This window comes from Macaca fascicularis, chromosome 7, assembly GCF_037993035.2.
Source record: "Macaca fascicularis isolate 582-1 chromosome 7, T2T-MFA8v1.1".
NCBI classification, from domain to species: Eukaryota; Metazoa; Chordata; class Mammalia; order Primates; family Cercopithecidae; genus Macaca; species Macaca fascicularis.
This window is the reverse complement of record NC_088381.1, coordinates 23895001-23915668: the sequence shown is the minus strand read 5'-3', so window position 1 is coordinate 23915668 and position 20668 is coordinate 23895001. Positions and strand designations below refer to the sequence as shown.

The window sequence follows — 20668 nt, the reverse complement described above, 5'->3', positions numbered from 1 at the left end:
TATTAGGCTGGAAAATTAGAAGGGAGACTTTAGATCATAAATGGAAGAGAATAAATTTGTTCCTAGTCCTAAAAGTGTACCTAGATTCCGTGAAAATTTGAAAATGGAGGAAAAGGTATCTTTACCTTGCTTGAACCTGAGAGGCGGAGGTTGCAGCAAACCGATATCCCACCACCACACTCCAGCCCGGGGGACAGAGTGAAACTCTGTCTCAAACAAACAAACAAACAAACAAAAAAGTATCTTTACCATTTAGGCATAGTGAAACAAATTTCAGTTGCATTTAAGAAGAAGGTGTGGCATATAAAACCACAGCAGTATTATTCTAAGGGGTAAAAGCGCTAAAGCACAGTACAAGGAATTAATGTTCCTTTTGAGGGTATGCTTGATTAGCCCATCAGCCTTGTAGGCCAACATGGATTAAACATGGGTTTCTGTTGGGGGTCAGAAAACAATACCCCAAAGTATGGTGCTTTCGCTTGCTGAGCACTTTGAACTAAAAATAAATAAAAATTTATTTATTTATTTATTTATAATTAACAGGTCTTAGAGGCAGCCTCAGAATCAGGGACTTTTTGTCTCAGGGTTTCTCTTCTCACTCACCAACTGCAGATAGGGGATCACTCTAAAAGCTCCCCTATCTCGCTGAGGAAACCTTTTCCTCCCCCAAAAAATAATGCAATTGTCTTAAAACTTCCTCATTAAGAATCTCACTAAATAACCAGGGAAGGATTAACCACCAGAGACGAGAAAAGACTAAAAGTCATCACCACAATTAGACAGACTTTTCAATGATTCCTCTGAGGGAAGCTCCGGGAGATTGCCTGGAAAACTTTATCTGCATAATAAGACAAGTTCACGGTGCAGTTCCACCCCTCACCTTTCCACAACTCGTTGCCGTCACCTCCAGAGCTCAGAGGAACCGTGTCCCAGACCATTTTCTGCTTTGGGGGCTCATTTGACTCCCCTAAACATCATTTACTACCCTTCAAAATTGCCTGCATCTCCCACGTCCCTCTCCCTGATGAAGAGGCTATGTAAGCCTCAACTATGTGGCCCTTTTGAGTCTTATATTTTGTATGGCTCCCATGTACACATTCACATTAATCAATTTGTATGCTTTTGCTCCTGTTAATCTATTGTCAGTTTATCTCAGCAGACTTGAACCTTCAGAGGTGGGAGGGAAAAATTCCCTCTGCCCCTACAATTCATACATCTTATTCAAACTTATTCCACCTACATCAGTAGGACCTAGCTCTGATTTTCATTTTCAGATTTCTCAAGCTCTACCACTTGCTTTGCATCAAGGATATTCATTACATTGTCGGGGGATGAATGGATGAATAAATACATTAAAAAATAACTCTAGGATAGAGACAATGTCTCAGATATTTATTTTGAATCTGATAGACTTGACTAACACATATGGTAGACAAAATTTTTATTTCATTAAAATCTGTTTTATTTCATCATAACTGATCTATAGAAGCAATTGAAAGCACAACCCATTTTTTCTTTTCAAAACTGATTTTCTTTTTTTTTTTCTCATTTCATGAAATGTATGCAATATCTTAACGGCTCTGTATATATTCTCAATCCTTCTCTTTAAATTTCCATGGTGGACATCTATTCTTGATTACCAGCAGGAACTAGAGGTATTGGCAAATAGTCACTAGGTAGTCTTCCAATCAAAGGATGTTTCAAGTGTACTCTTCTAGTTAGCAAAGCTATGCTCTAAACAAATACATTGAGTAGCATGACAATTTATTAATTCTATACATGCCATTTGCTGCTTCAGACATTGTTTCATCTCTAGGCCTTCACTGGTTTCCTATTTAAAATTTAATAAAGTTGCAAAATTCCATGACTCACAGAATCATTCTCTGAGCTTTTGTTATATTAGATATAAGCAGAAAACGTGAGTTCTTTGTCTGTCAATTATGGACAAACAAATTATGCCTGGTCGCAATGGTAACTGTCATCTTTAAATGATTTTTAGTATTATTTAGTACTCTGAGCAAGAAAAGCACTTGGAAACAGTAAATGCTAAACTCTAGTGGGTTTTAGATAAACCCCACCACCAATGCACACACACATACCTGTCCCTGCCAAACAAGATTGTAAAAGAATAAAATTAGAACTTGCTTACTGAGTCCCTTAAGTCTGAGGAAAAATCCATACTTTAACTTGTTTACTGTAGTGGTGAATATTTCATATACATCAAGACACATTATTACATATCCAAAACATGAAGTATAATTTTTCACTTGAGGAAAAAGAATTGATTTCTTTATCCTATGTATTTGTAGTTGCTGTTTTTCTTTAGTATGTCATCTAAAGGTTGAATTGTAGTCTATGTTTCTTTGATGAGAACTAGGAGTTTCATTAGACAAGGTCCCGGGAGGGCTATCAAGTATGTTATTAAATAAGCTTTGACTTAAGGAAGCAAGAAGGCAGATTCAGAACAATTGTAAGCATTCAAATAATTCTAGGAACAAGAAAGGCTATTTACTAGCAATCTTTATGTGGCTAAGAATGCCTGGTACCTGATGGTGAAGACCATTTATGAATGGAGTAGGTCTGAGTTCTAGGTTCCAAGGCAGCTATAGTTTCTCAAATACACTAGTGTGAGTTTCTATTTTTGGTGTGCAAAGCGGGTAGTTCTTGGGTTGTTCTGATTGATCTGAATGTTCTATCACCAAGAGTCAGAGTTAAATGTTCCCTAAGCAAAAGTGGTGTGGCCCATCACTCTATAATATATGCATTACAGCACACACAGAAGTGACTCAGAGTCAACTGAAAGAAACAGGAACTCTGCTTCTAACTCTCATTTTAGCAAAAGGCCAAGCCTTGCCTTTTGGTTATATATCTTTGTTAAAGGTTGTTTTAGCCCAAAGGTCTTTTTTTCTCACTCTTACCAATTTCCTTTAGGGTTGGGTTTCTGTTTCAACTGAGTTGTTTTGATGATAGTGTTTCCTTTAAGATGATTATTTGTTTAAAGTTCAGGCTAATAAAAATAACTTATCCCATTAAAAATATTCTGGAGAGCATAAGAACATTTTAGGATGTTAATTGCTCATGTTACCAGTCATCCGTGAAACATATGCCAAAAATGCTCTGAAAGGTTCCAAAATGTCTCTTGCAGTGATAAATCTTTTACAGGTACAATTATGTGGAAGCAGAAATAAGAAGAAGTACATCCAACATCTGGAGTCAAATGGTTTACTGAAGTAAGATTACAAAATTAAATTTAAATGAACTTAATTAAAAGGGGAGGGGAATGTAATTTAATATGGACATTCATCGTGTCCTCATTGAAGTTTCTTCTAGCACCAGAAAAACACAATGAAGTCTGAATACAAAAGTTGGATAAAGCCTCTAATGGAGTGTGAAAAGATGACCAAAGAGACACAGTCAGGCAGAATATATTCTCTTTTTCTCTTTGCCATTTAAGTGACATGGAATACCCAACTGTTTTGAAAAGGTAGTATCAATCAAGAAACTGAGCTTGGAAACTTATCTGTTTTAACTGTCTCTACTGTTTGGAGTTTCATTGTACATACTTCATCACTTAAAGATGGTGATTACTGGGTTTGGTTTTTAATTCAATGATACCTGACTGAAGACTCCAACAAGATGCAGTTATAAGAAAACAGACGGACGGACGGACGGATGGAAGGAAGGAAGGAAGGAAGGGAGTGAATTAGTTAATTTTAAATTAAACCACCTGCCCTTTGGTTTTCACCCTCTAAAGAAAAATAAATAAATAATGGACCCCCTTAACATTACGGTTCTGAGTTATTGCTGCTCATTGAACAGTTTCTGTCTTCCTAGTTCTCAAACATTCTGTGCTGTATGTGCTAAGGAAGATGTGTGAAGAAATCAAAATTACACACTATGAAGTCACATATCTATAATTATGTGGAGACAATAGAATTTTATTTTATTAAATTGATTATTTATAGTTTCTAGAAAAGGCAGTCAAATGTTATTTTACCCTTTGTAGTTCTACACACTACGGATATTGTTAGAGGTTAACTTTATGAAAACTTTTTACCATCAACTGACACTCATGTTCCCATCATCTCATCTTTCCCTTCGACCTCATAAATATTTAGTTTTTGTCATACATGTCATTGGCACCTTTACTTCTGATCCCCCCTTATCTAGAAGAGAGGCTCCTAATACCTCCCCATTCCAACCACAAATGTAATCTAATATGGTACACATTCATCAGTCAAGTGAAAAGTGAAGGCAAAAAAATCCTTAAGCAGAAAAATAGAGTGAACAGTTGAGGACGCCAGAGAAACAGAAAGCATCAAAAATAAAGCATTAAAATTAATCTATCACCTGAAGTCAAAACCAAGGAGTAGATGATAAACATAAATTATTGGTGCAAATTTATTTAGGACCTACTCTTTATAAGTGCTGAGCACTTTCAAACACATGAGGGTAGTTAAACATAGCAACCCTATGATAAGAAAATAGAGGATAACAGCACTTCACTGATGTCTTCAGCATTGTATAGCTGGTGAGCAGCAAAGCCAGACTTTAAACACTAGTCCTTTCCTGCCATATCCAGCGCTCTTACTCTATATGGCACTGCCTCAGAAACTGCAGGTGGTGAGAACCTGAAATTGAGAACCTAAGGGAGATTGAGGAGTATAACAAGAGGACTGAATCTTGTCTTAGAACGTGAATAGAGAAATAACCAATGGTATAGGTGAGGATGAAAAGTGAATAATTTTAACTGTTAAGAAAAGTTCATTTATCTAAATCATGTGTTCTTCACTGACTCATATCATTTACTTCCAATAAAAAGTCCAAACATATTAGACTTTAAAATCCTTGCAATATCTCTACATTGTAAGAGAAGAAGAGCAATGGCAATTTTATGGTTCACAATAACCCCAATGGTACTGATGGTCTCTGTCACTAACTGTGATCCTAATTCTATTCATATCTACTTCATATGTACACTTTTTTGTTCTAGAGAACTGAATAGCTGCCCCTAAGGTCACAAACAGAAAATAACTTTACTTTTTGGAGACAGTGGGCCTGAGGCCTTAGATTTCATTACAACTTGCATTTTATTAGAGTCCCATACCACAAACCGTATGAATATTATCATCCTTCCCCAAAAGATGTTGGTTTTAGAATTGTTTTAGATAAAAAGAGAAAAAGTTAACAGTCACTTATGATACAGCAACAGTTCAGCAAAGGCAGAAGGTCAGGACAAACAAAGGAGAGGACCACTAGGACTTGCAACGCACATACCTTTAAACAGCTCAGAATGCACAAAATAGAAGATGAGCAAAACTATGGGGAAACTAGTATGCACAGAGGGGGAGAAGGCAGTACTTCCAGAGACACTGGAGGCAATGGACATAAAGACAGTTATTCATTCATTCACAGCATCAAGGAGTAGAACAGGTTAGGAGAGAAAATGAGGGGAGGGGGAAGAAAGGTTTATAAACAGGTTGAAGGGAGAAACAGCACAGATCACAAAAGAATGCTTTAAATGATGAAAATAAGCTTCACAGTCTGTATATGACAAGCCCAATAATACGATATTCTACTGATGAAGGAAGATAAAGGTATCCTCTGATTAAAGTTGAGCCATTGGGCTCTGTAATGATGAACTCAGAGGGAGTCAGCCCATTCAGTGTAAGACCACTGAGCTGAAGGCCACTGTTTGGTTCGACTTAAGAGGGTATCTGTGTGTTCTGAGCACATCACCCTTCTGAAGGATAACAGTCTCCTCAGTAACAGTCAATGGTCACCTAAGAGCTCTTCATGTTCTTGGAAAGGTCTGTCACACCCCCAAAACTTGCACATAACTCTCTTTCCTCTCAACACTCATAGCCTCACCGCCACCACCTGCCCTGGACCAGCAGACCAGCTATTATCGGACCACGGCAGATCAGTCACCACACCAGCCCAGCACTACCAGGTCATCTCTTATCTCCTCTTCTCTAATCCTCATGTGGCTTTGTTCACTACTTGTTCTTATCTTAGCCTCATACCTCCTGAAAGTCTTTCACTGAATCCTCTGGGACTTGAGGTCAGTCATCAGTAAATCTGCTTATTCTCTACTTCCTGTGGAAACTTCCCTTTCACCATTTTGCACTAGTTGAGATCTGACTGCCCACATACTCATTCCACTAAAGCCCTTTCAAGAGGTAGCTTTTACTCTCCTAGATCCCTCTTATCAAGGAGCATAAAAGTATAGTAGATGTCCTCCGTGTTCTTCATTACTGTGTCCAGGCCTTTTGTCCTTCTTCCTCAATAAAACTCCAGCTTTCTCTTTCATGGCATCAGGCTGTACTCCCCTACTCTTCTTGGTGCTTCCTCCACCATCCTCCAGTTCATTCTCCCTCCATTCACTGGAGATTTTAGCAAATGGCTCATTATCACTTTCTCTAATACTATCCCTATTTAATTTTTGGCCATTTTCATATCCAATGGCATGATCCTTCCAATAACCTGTTTTTCAGTTTCTGGACTACTTTGCTTTTAGAGATTTCATCAGCCATCCTTCTTGAGCCACTCACTTACACAGTCAAACACTTGACTTTGTGGTTATCAATAACTGCACTCCTTGCAAGAATCTCAATTTTAAATATTCTCTTCTATGATCATGATCTCTTATTTTTCCTGGTCACTCCTTCTAACACCCTAACTCCTACAATTCTAAAATCACACAAGGACCTGAAATTCACTCTCTCTGTCCCTGAGACATAGCTCTCTCATGAAATTCTCTCCCTCCTTTCCAGCTTAAATTCCATAGAGCATCATTTTAATCTTTTCCTAGATCCTTTTTTATGTTGGTGAACTTTCCTGGTGAAATCATAACCCTTCTTAAATTCAATCAGGTGATCACTGTATGCTTGCACTTACGCAGTCTAATGTGATTGACATTTGCTAAACAATCAAAAGAGAACTTTCATATCCTGTGACTACCATCTCTTCCCACCTATCCACACCTTTCTTGTTCTTACAGACAAGTTATTTGTGCTCTTAGTCCAGGGCACCTTGTCTACCTAGGCACAGGACCCTATCCTCTCTTCCTGAAGTTACTGAAGCAGTCTCCTAAGTGGTCTACCTACTTACGTCTTCTCTACCCACCCTGTGAGTTTCTTCCTACTCTGCTATAGGCTTAATGTTTATGTTCTGCCAAAATCCTTATGTTGAAATCCTGACATTTTAGGTGATGGTATCAAGAGGTGGGGTGTTTGGGAGGGTGATTAGGTTATGAGGGTATAGCCCTCAAAAATGGGATTACTGCAATTATTTAAAAAATCCCAGAGAGCTTTCTTGCCTCTCCCACCACGTAAGGACAAATGGAAGGCTCCATCTATGAACAAGGAAATGGGCCCTCATCAGACACTGAATTTGTTGATGCCTTGATCTTGGACTTCTTAGCCTCCAGAACTGTGAGAAATAAATTTCTGTTGTTTATAAGCCACCCAGTATAGCAGCCTGAACAGACTAAGACACATTCTTGGCATGGCAGCCAGAGTGATCCTTCTAACGATTCAGACTGAATAGCCTCCCTGTTAATTTTCAAATATACTACCCATTCTCTTGTCCCAGAGCTTTTGCATTTACTGTTCTCTCTGCCTAGAACAATCTTCCTCAGATTTCTGCCTGGCTTGCTGTCTCATTTCCTTGAGGTCTTTTTCTCAGAAGGTATCTACATAGAAAATCTCTACCAGGCCACTCCATGTAAAGTTCAGCCCCATATACCATTTCATATCTCCTCTTTTTTCTTTTTGCATTTATCTATATATAAAAATATATATGGGAATATAAAATATATAAATGCTATATTTTAGATATTTTTATCCCTGCATCGTTTATCTCCTCCATTGAAAACTAACTTCCTTGAATGCAGACATTTTTATCTGTTGGGTTTACTTCAGCATCCCCAATATATAAAACAATGTCTAGCAATATCTACATGGTGATTGATAAACATTTGTTCAATGAACGGCTTGCCAAAAAAAAAAAAAGGATGCATGAGTGATTAGGAAAAGAAAAAACAAAATGATTAATGCCTTTCACATAGAAAATTAATATTTAGAAATGTCCATTTTTACCATGATATCCTCCATTTATAAAATCAAGATTTCAGGGGATCCAAGGACACAACAGTTGTCATGGTAGTGCCATGACAATATGGCACTACAGCTCACTGAAAAACACACCAAAACAACACTAAGAATTCATAACAATTCTAAAATTACTATTTTTAATCTTAGCAGTAATTGTCACTCCTTAAACAATAGATATTTGGTAAATCTTGCCCCTTCAGGCAACCTCTGAGAGTTTTACTTTTAACGATAACTCTTTCCTACTTTCTCAGACATTCATATTCTCTCTCTCTCTCTCTGTCTCACACACACACACACACACACACACACACACACACACACACACACACAGAGTATAAGCAGATAGAGTCTAAAAGGTAAAGTACATAATCATGGGATGGTATGGCAGAGTATATCTTCTTGTCTGATATGAGGATGAAATCATAATATGATCATACAATATATGTTTCTCATCTCCTCTTTCCCTCTATCTCTAAAACAAATAAATATTAAATATTCAAGCTTTTAAAATGTTTCTGGAATCATGTTTGTGTCTTTTACAATAATATCTTATAATGTATCTTTAGATATTTAATTAAAAATTTTTGCAGGTGGTTGATAAAACACATTATTAAGAACTATAAGTCCCCTTTCCCCTCAATTTAGCAGAATCTTTTAGTGATACAAAGATTGCTTTTATCAGAGGCTCTCAATCTGTCCCAATTTTTCATAAGTCACTGAGCTCCAATGACATTTTGTCAGATGCAAAACTTGAAAATAAAAGAAGAAAATTTGCTTTTGACTTTATTACACAAAAAATATCTGAGTGATAGATGGGACCATTGCAGTTATGGCGGTTCTCGGGTTCCTGTTGTTAGTCATGGGTTATTTTGATCAGCTGGAAAGTAATAAGGGGTGACTAGAACAGAAAATACTTGCAGTTTTCTGGAGCTTCACAAAATACTAATAAAAATAGCTGAGATTTGAGAGACTCTACTAGAATCTCTGTCAAATTCCATAATGTCCTGATCCCCTTCCTGGGAAGGGTCCTAAGGAGCTCTCTTTGCTGATTATATCTTACCTCCACATTGGCTTTGGGGAGAAACAGAGGTCAGTGATTGAAAAGAGAAATTACCTTTTGAGTTGGGAATGCTAGAAATAATAGATGTAGCCAGATCTGCCAGATTGTGAGTACACTGTTTGATTGAGTTATTAGTCCTATGATCTGCTATGATGATTTCAAACTAATTTTCAAGCTAATTGGGTCAGTTATAAACACATGGAAATTTGGGTGGAGTATTTTAGGACAACATTTCCCATACTTAACCTTATTCTCATCTTAATTCTCTTTGGTTACTTTCCCAGATTAGTCTCAGAATTTTGTGACCAAGGAAGGTTTAAATTAAGTTCTAACATGAGGACAAAATAGACCATACCCAGGCTTGAAGGAGCTATTAGTTACTTTTGTTCTCTTGGGATAACAAATTGGTAGAAATGAGGGTGGATTTTAATTGTCACAGAAGGTACAAACAATGCTGCCATGTGACTGGGGGTCTCGGGACTGGGAAGGAATATCGTTATCATTAGGGAGGACCATAGCGCACACAAGTAAGTATCTCCACAATGGTGACCTTGGCATGGTGTGCAAACTTTATTCCTAAATAAAAAATAAATGGATGATACTCTTGGTTGGTATTTCATATGTCAGGCAATTTCTTTGACCCACATCCATTATGTTAACGTTCTTCTCTAGCACTCTGGATAAAAATTTGGGCCACTATGTTTAACTTCATCCATTATTCATAGTCCTTGATTGCTTCTAACATTAGTACATGAACTGGGAGCTCTGAAAGATTTTTTATGTCATGTGTAATTGTTGGAATTTCCTGTGTATTTAATTTAAGTTACATTTTCCAACAACTTGGCTTTATTCTTAAAGGACATGTGATCAACAGTTCTTTGCAAGGGCAAAGATTATGGTATGTTCCAGCAAATTGTGTTTGTTGACCTAAGACATTTCCCCCCACCCCTAACTCATATTGATTGTCTACAACATTTGTAATGAAACAGAGTCAGAGAGTAAACTCAGGGCTATGGGGGTATATTTGTCTTACAGATCAAACACTTAAAGCAGGATTTATGGAAGCAGAAGGCTGTGGGTCAATAGCTAAAAAAAAACCTGGATTGTAAACAATCAAAGGACTTTCTGAGGTGTGAAGGAGAGGAGAAAGGAGACAGGAGCGGGTAGAGAGAGAGGAGGAGAAGGGGCAGGAAGATACACAGGGTTTGCTATGGTAGGAAGTCTGCATCTGAAAAGAATTAGAGGAAAGGAGGTCTGAGAAAGACGGCTTTACCACAAGGACGAGCCCCAGAGACCCCTTCCACTCCCCTTACTGACAGGGATTGTATCGTAAACATTTCCTCTGTACTCTCCCATGCTCTCATTTGGAGTAATTTTAGAACACTGAAATTTCGATCAGTGCATCAACAACACTAAAAATAGATACACATACAATTCAGGGAAAGTTATAATGATTGCATTTTGTTATCATAATTTAATAAGAACAGTCAAGTGTATTAGAGCTCAGAGCAACTGTAAGCCTTCATTCAGTGTGAAAACATAGACCAGATCGATGAAGATGCTTTTCTGACCTAATGTTCAAATCAGACAAGCGCTATTAACAAGGAATCAACTTTCTAGCAATACTAAATTCTGTGTAGTGATTTTAAGTTCCACAAAGTATTTTTTACTTATTATTTTATCTCCAGCTAAGTCTGCAGAGAATAGAGTAAGTAGTAAACCCCTTTTACAAATTAAAAACTAAGGACTGACATTTAGAGGTTATTTAAAACCTTAGAGACAAAAGAAAAAAAATCTTATCCAGCAAAATCAGGTATGGTTTTTGCTGTGGTACATTGTGGAAAGATTGTGGTACATTGGTGTCTACATTAGTGCTTTTCTACTCTGTCACTCTACATGATTATATTATTTCTCAAACAAGTCTATCTGTTCAACAGTGTCCTCATATGCAGAAGTGGGACAGTATTCTGTATGGTCCTTGGTTCTCTACAGAGACAAGAAGCTCCAAGGCTAGTTCTAAGAAAATCTTCCCACTTTCTAAATGATGCAACTCAATTTAGCATGGTCTATTGGATTTTATTTTAGTTTAGTTTAGTTTATTTTTTTTGCAGGCTTTCACTTTTGATAACAAAAAGCACAATTTGATACACACAGGTTCAGATGAAATGATGAGTTCTGTGGTCCAGATGTGAGCTGTAGGCCACTTTCTTATAGGCTTATAATATCATTAAGGCCAATCATATGCGTGTTTCTCTTACTTTGTTTTCCTCCTCACATTGCTCAACTTTGGAGATTTTTAAAAGCCCTGTTCAGTTTAACTCAGCCCCTTCTGACATCAAAGATTTAATGACTCTAATTAGGATGTTATCTTAAACTCCATGCACATATGAGGAAACCATGACTTACGTATGGAAGTTAGGCTTTGGTGGTAGTTCCTAGAAAGCACTTCTAAATCATGAAATAAAACATGAAACTCAAGTGCAAAGTTATTTAATTTTCAAGGGGAATGTAATATTCAGATAAAATAAACCATAATGATACATTCATTTACTTTTATATGCATAAAAGTGTGAAGTTATATCATCACTTCCAGGTATCAGTTTAAGTAATGCATCTTCCAAGCTATTTTACAATCATTCTTCCATTGTTCCATAAATAGATTTTGAGAATACAAGCTGTTAAACTAAAAGTTACTGCAATAATATGACTGAATAAAGCAGCGAGGCAATTTGAAAAGAATATACTAAGAGGACTAAATAAGAATGCTGAATTTCTAAAATATATCCTTCAGAAATTCACAGATGTAACACCACGGTCAGCACACAAGAATGAGCAAATCAGGCTTCTCAAAGTCACATTTTACTCAATGCACCATGGATCTGCAATAAGACCACATGAAAATTGGGACTAAGAAATATATAGAAACTTTATTAGTGGCTGAATGCAGTGGCTCACCCCTGTAATCCCAGCACTTTGGGAGACCAAGGCAAGAGGATCACTTGAGGCCAGGAGTTCAAGACCAGCATGGGCAACACAGTGATACCCTATCTCTATAATTTTTTTTAATTAGGATGGCACAGTGGTGTTTGCCTGTAGTCCTAGCTACTCAGGAGGCTGAGGTGGGATGATCCTTTGAGTCTAGGAGTTCAAGCCTTCAGTGAACTGTAATTATGTCTCTGCACTCCAGCCTGGCTGACAGAGCAAGACTCTGTCTCAAAAAAAAAAAAAAAAAAAAAAGAAAAAAGAAAAAAAGACAGAAAGAAAGAAAATATATTAAAATGGTAGCTCTCAAAGAATTGAATGTGCCAAATATAGGTTTACTCCATGAAGATCTGGCTTAAAGGAAGATGGTAATGGAACGTGTATTATTTTTTAATTTAACCTATTAAATTAAACAACACAGGGTCCAAAGAATCCACCGAGGCCTAGATGATCTTGTTAGACTATTTAACCCTATCATGGTGCAGTTTCTACTTTATATTGAAAATGTGTCCAAAGATGGTGCTCTCTTTTATTAAGAATGTAAATTTTAATTCCTTTTTTCAGTATTACATTTTGGCCTCAGATTTAAGGGAGAGAGTATATGTGTGTTTGTCCACACATATATATAAATGCACATACACACAGAGGAGTGGGAGACTTCCCTTTTCAAAATGATCTTCCAGTAACACGATTTGCCATCCGTCTGTCAACAGTCACCATTATCACTCTCTTTTTAAGTAATGGCGTACAGATGTCTCGGATGGCAGCAAGTGTCCAGTGTGTGGAGGTACACTGTCATCGGCTTACAGAATCTTCATTTTTACACAATCTCCTAGCTAACTGCAAATGTGGTTGTTTTAGAAACCAAATATCTGGACCCATGTTAAGGGTATGACTGCCCCATGTAGAATTGAAAACAGAGTCACTTTCCCTTTCTTTCTCCCCATTGATCTTTAACTGTGTGTCCCTTTGTGCTGTATAATCATATCTCTGCTGAATACACAGTTTCGTTGTTCAACATGGAAACCATTTCCTCCACTTAGTCCAATGATGCAGACACTTAAAAAATCTAATTATTAGTTTTCCTATTTTCACTCATACCAACAAACACTATGTTCAATATTTATGGATTATGGATTTATCTTGTGTTTGCATTGGTTTTGCAAGTAGAGATCTTTACTGATCAAAAAAGATACACCTAAACAACCTCACTTTCGCATCTAATGGAAAAAGCCAGAACCCAGTAATATTTAATGCCCTTCGTTGTTATATATTTAAATCTTACCACTGCAAGCAAATGTGAAATCCTTAAATTGCTGGCCTCAGTGTTCCCATGTCAGCTGGCATATGCTCAGGTTGGAGATCCTGCTAAAAGTCAAAGGAAAACATTCATGAAACAGAGCCTGATGGATGATTATTCTAATCCTGTCTGCCCAGCACTGCCGGCAACCTTGGTTTATAAATGCCTGCTGCTGCTTTAATGATAAGACCTCTTAAACACAGCTGAACGCAGTGCACCAGTGGATTTTCTTTTTTTTCCCTCTCTCTGCCCTAACTAAGAGACTGATTATTGATCTCTACCTGGATGTTCCTATTGCGAACAGGCCATTCATGAATACAAGCAGGACGAATAATGGTACACGGCCTAGGTAGTTTTAATAAACTGCAGTCAGGACATGGTCTCTGTGGGGGAAAAAAGTAACCAGCCCAATTTTAATGAAGTACGTGCTTCCATGACTGCAAAGTCGTGCACATCCTACGGGCCACACATTGGGTAGCAGAGGGCAACTGCATTTTCACTGAGTCCCTTGTCAGTTTGGATACCCTATACTCTTACTCAAGAGAAGTTTCCAAATGCCCTCTATTGCCCTTGAAATGAGGCTCTGAGGGCTGGAGTAGACTTATCTTGCTCTGACCACACTACTGGAATAGAGGGATCTGAACCCAGGAGTGGCTACACAGACACACAAGGAATGCAAGCCCACAGAAGCACTCAAGAATCCCAAACCTGAAGACAGAGGAGGTGAAAAGCAGCTGAATTAATATCCCCAGGAGTTCTATGAAGCCTCTTTGAAAACCAGAGAAACCTTAGTTCAGAAATAGAGCAAGGTGTTTTAAAGTTAGAAAATGTCAGACTTTGTCATTCTTAGATGAGTTTTTGTTCTGCCAGCATATGAGTGTGTATGTTAGCTTGTTTGATGCTAAGAGGAGATGTAAGTTTTACATTTACTATCTGCTGAAGTATTTTTTTTTTGAATAACACACTTGATATTTCTGTATTTCAATAAAGTCAAGCAGAACTAGAGGGGTAGTTCTTCAATGGCAGGAATGCATGCAACTGTGAATATTAAAACAAGAACTCAATCCCAGCACTTTGGGAGGCCGAGGCAGGTGGACCACAAGGTCAGGAGATCGAGACAATCCTGGCTAACACAGGGAAACGCCCGCCTCTACTAAAAATAAAAAAAATTAGCTGGGCGTGGTGGCAAGCGCCTGTAGTCCCAGCTACTCGAGAGGCTGAGGCAGGAGAATCACTTGAACCCAGGAAACGGTGGTTGCAGTGAGCCGAGATTGCACCACTGCATTCCAGCCTGGGCAACAGAGTAAGACTCTTGTCAAAAAAAAAAAAAAAAAAAAAAATGAAAACTCAGCTAAGGAATCATCTGGAAAATGAAGGCCACCAAGAAGAAATGTTGATACCCTACACCATGTCCACCATGGCATGAGTCAGGCCACAGCCACTCATCTCCTTGTATTTAAGTGGAGAGAAAAAAACATTTTCTTTGAAAAATTAAATGGTATGTTTTCCATACCTATATTATTGTCTGAATCCTGCATTACCTCACCATTTTAAAGACCAAAGAATCATTTAGGATAATATTATCATTAGGTCAGTTTTGTTAAAGACTGAAAATATTTGGGCAAGTATTGAGAACGGGTGTTTTCAAATGTGAGTGTGCATAAGAGGTTTTGGAGAGTTTGTAACAACACAGATTCTTTGGCCTTACTTCCTAAAGATTCTGAATCAATAGGTCTGGGCTGCGGTCCAGGACTCTATGCTATATATTTTCAAGAAGAACTGGTCATTTTAATGTACCTACCCCAAAGATCCAATTCAATAACTAATTAGTAGAGGCCTCCTTCAGATTCACTTAATGAGAAAACCTTTTCTGTTTTAGCCAGCCCCTTGTTGTGTTATCTGACTATGGTTGACGAATGTGGAGCACCGAATTTAGCAGAAGTATTTGTAAGAGAAACAATAGCTATAACATTTAAAAGGGGAACTGGCTTTTTACAAATCAGAAACTGCCATCAACAAAACACATGAGTAAGACTTATTTGGAGGCCAGATATAAACCTAAATTTGGTCCAATGTGTTTTGATGCTTCTTGCACAAATGAAGCTATTAAACCAAAGAAGCCAGAGGCACAATTCCCATCACATGTAAAAACATTCCAGCCAGGTGCAGTGGCTCATGCATGTAATCCTAGCACTTTGGAAGACCAAGGCAAGCGGATCCCTTGAGCCCAGGAATTCGAGACCAGCCTGGACAACATGGAGAAACCCCTTCTTTACCAAAAAGCTACAAAAACAATTAGCTGGGCGTGGTGGCACGTGCCTGTGGTCCCAGCTACTCAGGAGCCCGGGAGGTTGAGGCTGCAGTGAGCCGAGCACTCCAGCATGGGTGACAGAGCCAGACCCTGTTTAAAAAAAAAAAAAAAAATCCTTAAATATTTGGTTCCAACCCCGACTTTCAGAAATAAAGTGTTACATAGGGTTTTTAGCCCGAAATCTAAGACCTGCCTCCCCGCACCCCACCCCACCCCGCCCCCCCTAACACACAACCCTGACAATAGTTTGCAAATTTTATGGATTTACTTGGGATGCATTTGCTCCTGCCATCCCTTCTCCACTCCCAGCAGGTCCAGGCTTTGCATCAGAATTTAAGGTGGACCGTGACTCAACAGATGAAGAGCCTTTGGACTGGTGTTCTGAGGATACTGGTCCTAACCTTAGCTTGGCTTCTACTTGGTTTGGTGGCTTTTGACAAATAACTTCACCTCTCTACAACTCAGTTTTCTCATCTATGAAATGAAAAAAGCTGAATTAGAAAAATCTGAATATTTTTCCAGCTTTACAATTCTAGGAAGTGCCAATAAAATTGGGAGCATCAGGCTGGAAGGTATCTTGACATTGACATGTCTTTGGCTAATCTCCTCATTTACGGGGGAGGAACTGAGGTCCAGAGAGTTTACCACACTCTGTAGTATGTGGGACATATCATTACGGTGGAAGATCAAAAATGGAACCCAGAATTTCCACCTCATCCACCAACTCACTCTTCATTCTAATGCACAGTTAAGTTTCTAAAGCTCTATTTCCAGCTCATATTTTCTCATTGGCCGAGGGTGCATTTCAGGCAGGATTTTCTTTTCTTGGCAGAGAGAGGGGTACAGTGTGTTCTTTGGGGCTCTCTCCCAGATTTTCTCCAGGAGAGAACATATGCCCAGGTCCCCAGAGAATTGTGCTCCCACACTCACAGCTGTACGACAGGCAAGAAAAAGCTGTCTACAAGCTTAAATAAACTATCAGCATTTGCAAAAGTGCTATGAGGTGTCTTCAGGAAGTGTTCCAGGAGAATTGCTATTCTAAAAAGATAAAAGATCACTAGGTTCTCTTGTCCTGGATTTTACCCTACACTCAGACATTAATACTTGAAGTGCATCAGTGATACTCATTTATTCATCCAAAGTTCAACATTCAGTAAGCACAACTGGCAGCAAAACAGAGAGAGTCCTTGCACTCATGCAGATGAGTGTCCAGTATGGAACTGTAGCCTCTTGCAAGTTCTGCTGCACTCCTGCCTGTGTGCTTTGGAAGGCAGGGAGAAGCACCTACTCCCCAAGAGAGATGCTCATGCTTCCTTTGAGTTGCCCTCTTCTAAATTACATAGTTCTGGGAGAATCTCTATTATCTGAGCAGGAATCCGTTTATCCAAGTTGCTTTTGTTGAACCTAACAGCATCAGGCTCTGTGCGTCCTTCCTCACTGTGCCAATCCCTACTTGCTTATTAACACTTTACTTGTCCAATAATACCTAGATCAAATTCCCCCTTTTAATCTCTCTGTGCAATTTTATCTCATGTACCTTAGAATGCACAGAGCAACCTCATTTATTTCTTGGTTATAACACTGGAAGTGGAAGAATTTTCAGCCTTTACTAGTGTGCAGGAATTATAAGTCATTTAGTTTACCCTTTTTTATCAATAAGGATAGTGTGATATAGAAGGAAGTCAGAGTCATTGTTAATAAATTGTTATAAATCAAAAAGAAGGAAATGGAAAGTACATTTTTGTTAGTTTTTGTTCTGTGTATGTTTTCATGAGATATTTTAAATATATTATTTAATCTAATTCTTGGAAACACTATTCAGTAGATATATTATTACGCCCCATTTAGAGGTACAGTAAGTCTCAGTGGGGATAAATAACTTAAACCAGGTCAAACAGCTACAAGTGGTAGCTGGCAGAGGTCGGGCTCAATCCTAGGCCTGTCTGAGGATGCCAGAACATGCCAAGGTAGTTGTCTTACCCACCACGCCTCTCCACTTCCACACCAGGTCACAAGGATGGGAGGAGAAACTGCTGAAATTTACTGAGAAGGGGGTTTGGATAGCACAAGTGAGAAACTGCAGGTCCTTGACAACTTGGTCAAGAGTCCTATCTACTGCCCTCCTTCTGAGGCCCAACCTCAGACTCTGTCAGTCTTCACCACGTCCTTTCACAGGGAGATTCCCAACACACCCACTCCACCACCACCACCAAGGCGCAGAGAGGAGGGAGAAGGGGTGAGGGCGCCATCTCCCTGTGAAAGGATGATGCAAACTGACAGCAGCATCTGCAAGCATCTGAGCTGCTGGCTGGTTACCCATCCGATGTGCCTCGACAATCATGCTAAATCTTTAAGTCCCAGAAAAGATAAGAACTCAGAGTTGTGGAATGTAAAAACTGCAGGTCTGCACTTTGTCTATACCACTTTTAAAGGGCATCTCCCAATCTTCCTTTCCAAACACTACCCACCTTATACATATATGAGGTATTTGGCAGCTTTTTGCACCAAGAAGGTGGATAGGAACTGGGCTTGACAGGCGAACGCTTCAACTTCTCTGTTCCTCAGTAACAACACTACATCTCCTTCAAGTAAACCTTTCCCAAATATTTCTGTAACAATGACAGCCTAAGTACCTCCAAAATAATGATGATAATCACACGTTCTGGTTGTTTGGAATTGTTCACTTTATTAAGTATTTTCGTTTGTTTTGTGGTTATTTTTGAGACACAGTCTTGCTCTGTTGACCAGGCTGGAACGCAGTGGCATGATCTTGGCTCACTGCAACCTCCGTCTCCTGGGCTCAAGCGATTCTCCTGCCTCAGCCTCCCGAGTAGCTGGGATTGCAGGCATCTGCCACCACGCACCACGCCCGGCTAATTTTTGTAGTTTTAATAGAGACATGGTTTCACCATTGGCCAGGCTGGTCTCGAACTCCTGACCTCAGGTAATTCGCCTGCCTCACCTCCCAAAATCCTGGGATTACAGGCATGAGTCACCCCCCGCCCGGCCTACAGCATTCACTATTTTCACTTAATTTCCACCACAAAAACTACATGAAGTGAATAGGACAGTTTTTTGTTTTTAAACTTAGTTTTCTTTTTCCTGTTTTTGTTTGTTTGTTTGTTTTTGAGGTATGACTGACAAAAATAGCATACATATCTAGGGTACACGATATGATGTTTTGGCATAGACATATATTGTGAAATTATTACCACAATCAAGCTAATTAACATATCCATCACCTCACAAGTACTTTTTTTTTTTTTTTTTTTTTTTGGTGGTGAGAACACTGGAGATCTACTCTCGTAGGAAAGTTCGAGTATACAATACATCATTAATAACAATAGTCACCATACTGTACATTAGGTCTCCAGAACTTATTCATCTTATAACCGATGGTTTGTACCCTTTGACCAATATCTTTCCTTTTCCCCTACTCTCCAGACCCTGGTAGCCACCCTTTTACTCTCTGTCACTATGAGTTTGACTTATTTTCAGAAGTCAGAATAATTATTAATAAATTATTATAAATCAAAAGGAAGGAAATGGAAAGTATATTTTTGTTAGCTTTTGTCCTTGGGTATGTTTTTATAAGCTATTTTAAATCTGTTATTTAATCTAATTCTCAGGAAACACTAGTCAGTAGAGCTATTATTATGTCCCATTTACAGGTACAGGAAGTCTCAGTGGGGATAAATATCTTCAGCCAGGTCAAACAGCTACAAGCAGTCGAACATTTTCCTCCATTCCAAATTCTTCAGGCAACATTATCCATGTCAGAGTCATCCAGGTCCCTGATTTTGTTGCCCTCGCTATGTTCATATAGATTGAGCTTTGTTGCTATTTCACTTTCCCCAGTAGCTGCTGATGGTAAAGTTACCTGACTACATATATGCAAAGTTGTATATGACAGATAATTTGTACACTCAGTCAGACCTTTTCCTCACTCCTTTCATTGGTTCAGGAAAAGAAAGTTGAAGCCTCGTGCACAGAATAGAGAACGGAAAGGATATGCTAAAGCAGCCTCCTTTCAAAGAGCAGTTCTCAGGTCTCCCTGCATATAGCCCCTCCCTGTGAGTGAAAGTGTGGCAAGTACTTCTGAATCGCTGTAGGGCATGTGGCTCTACATACATATGCATAATGTCCTCTTCACACTTTGGAGCTACCAGATGCCTGGTTCTGCTGGGAAGAGGTTTGGTAACCCACTTGAAATTATGAGGATTCGTAACTCATTTATGCAAGCTGCAGACCCCTCTAGATGACATCTCTTGCTCTAAAGAATGATAGAGAGAAGGATGTAATAGAGCTGAAAATGACAATGAAATATTAGCAGTGCAGTAGAGTTTATATAAGGCCCCCAGCTAGATGAGGGAATTATACAAGTCAAAAGAAGAGGCACGCCTTCAGGCAACACGAGAAGCAGAAAACAAAGGAAGCAAGAACTGTCTAGGTGTCAAGGACTGATTTTGTTGCTATGGGAAAGGCCCTGAGGCATTGATTCCTTTTATAGGCTGGTACACAGCCCTCAATCCTGGACTCCTCAGGCTAGTAAGTTAGGTGAAGCTCCTCCTCCACTCCCACTTGATCCTTAAAAAGACTTAGCCCTCTGAGGTAGTGGAATGAGTTTGTGGGGTGGTGGAGGAGGGCGATGTTTAGGACGGACTCACACTAGGTCCTGACCCTGTTTGAGATGAGACTTTGTAACAGACTGGGATCCGCTTCTCCTGGAGCCACTCTCTCCAACCAAATCCTTCCCTACCAGCTCTCCAAATTTTGTTCGGAAACACTAAGCTCATGCCACCTCCTCCAATCCCTTAAAGTCGCCACCCCTCCTCCCTGCTACCAACACACTCCACTCAGGAGACTAGATTCCTGCTCCTCAGAAGAGAACACAAAGC

At 39.0% G+C, this 20668-nt stretch overlaps 1 protein-coding gene across 14 annotated transcripts in view; it reads right to left on the bottom strand.

Annotated features, from left to right (window-relative positions):
- Window positions 1–20668, bottom strand: part of SEMA6D (semaphorin 6D) — a 589994-nt gene that overhangs the window by 356258 nt on the left and 213068 nt on the right. For 11 of the 14 annotated variants that reach the window (XM_045395406.2, XM_073998476.1, XM_073998459.1 and 8 more), the window contains one exon: window positions 13445–13524. The gene's annotated coding sequence lies outside the window, so the exon portion shown is untranslated. Of the gene's footprint in view, window positions 1–125; window positions 207–13444; window positions 13525–20668 lie in introns of all 14 variants that reach the window. The other 3 variants (XM_073998456.1, XM_073998473.1, XM_065547891.1) reach the window with 1 other exon arrangement.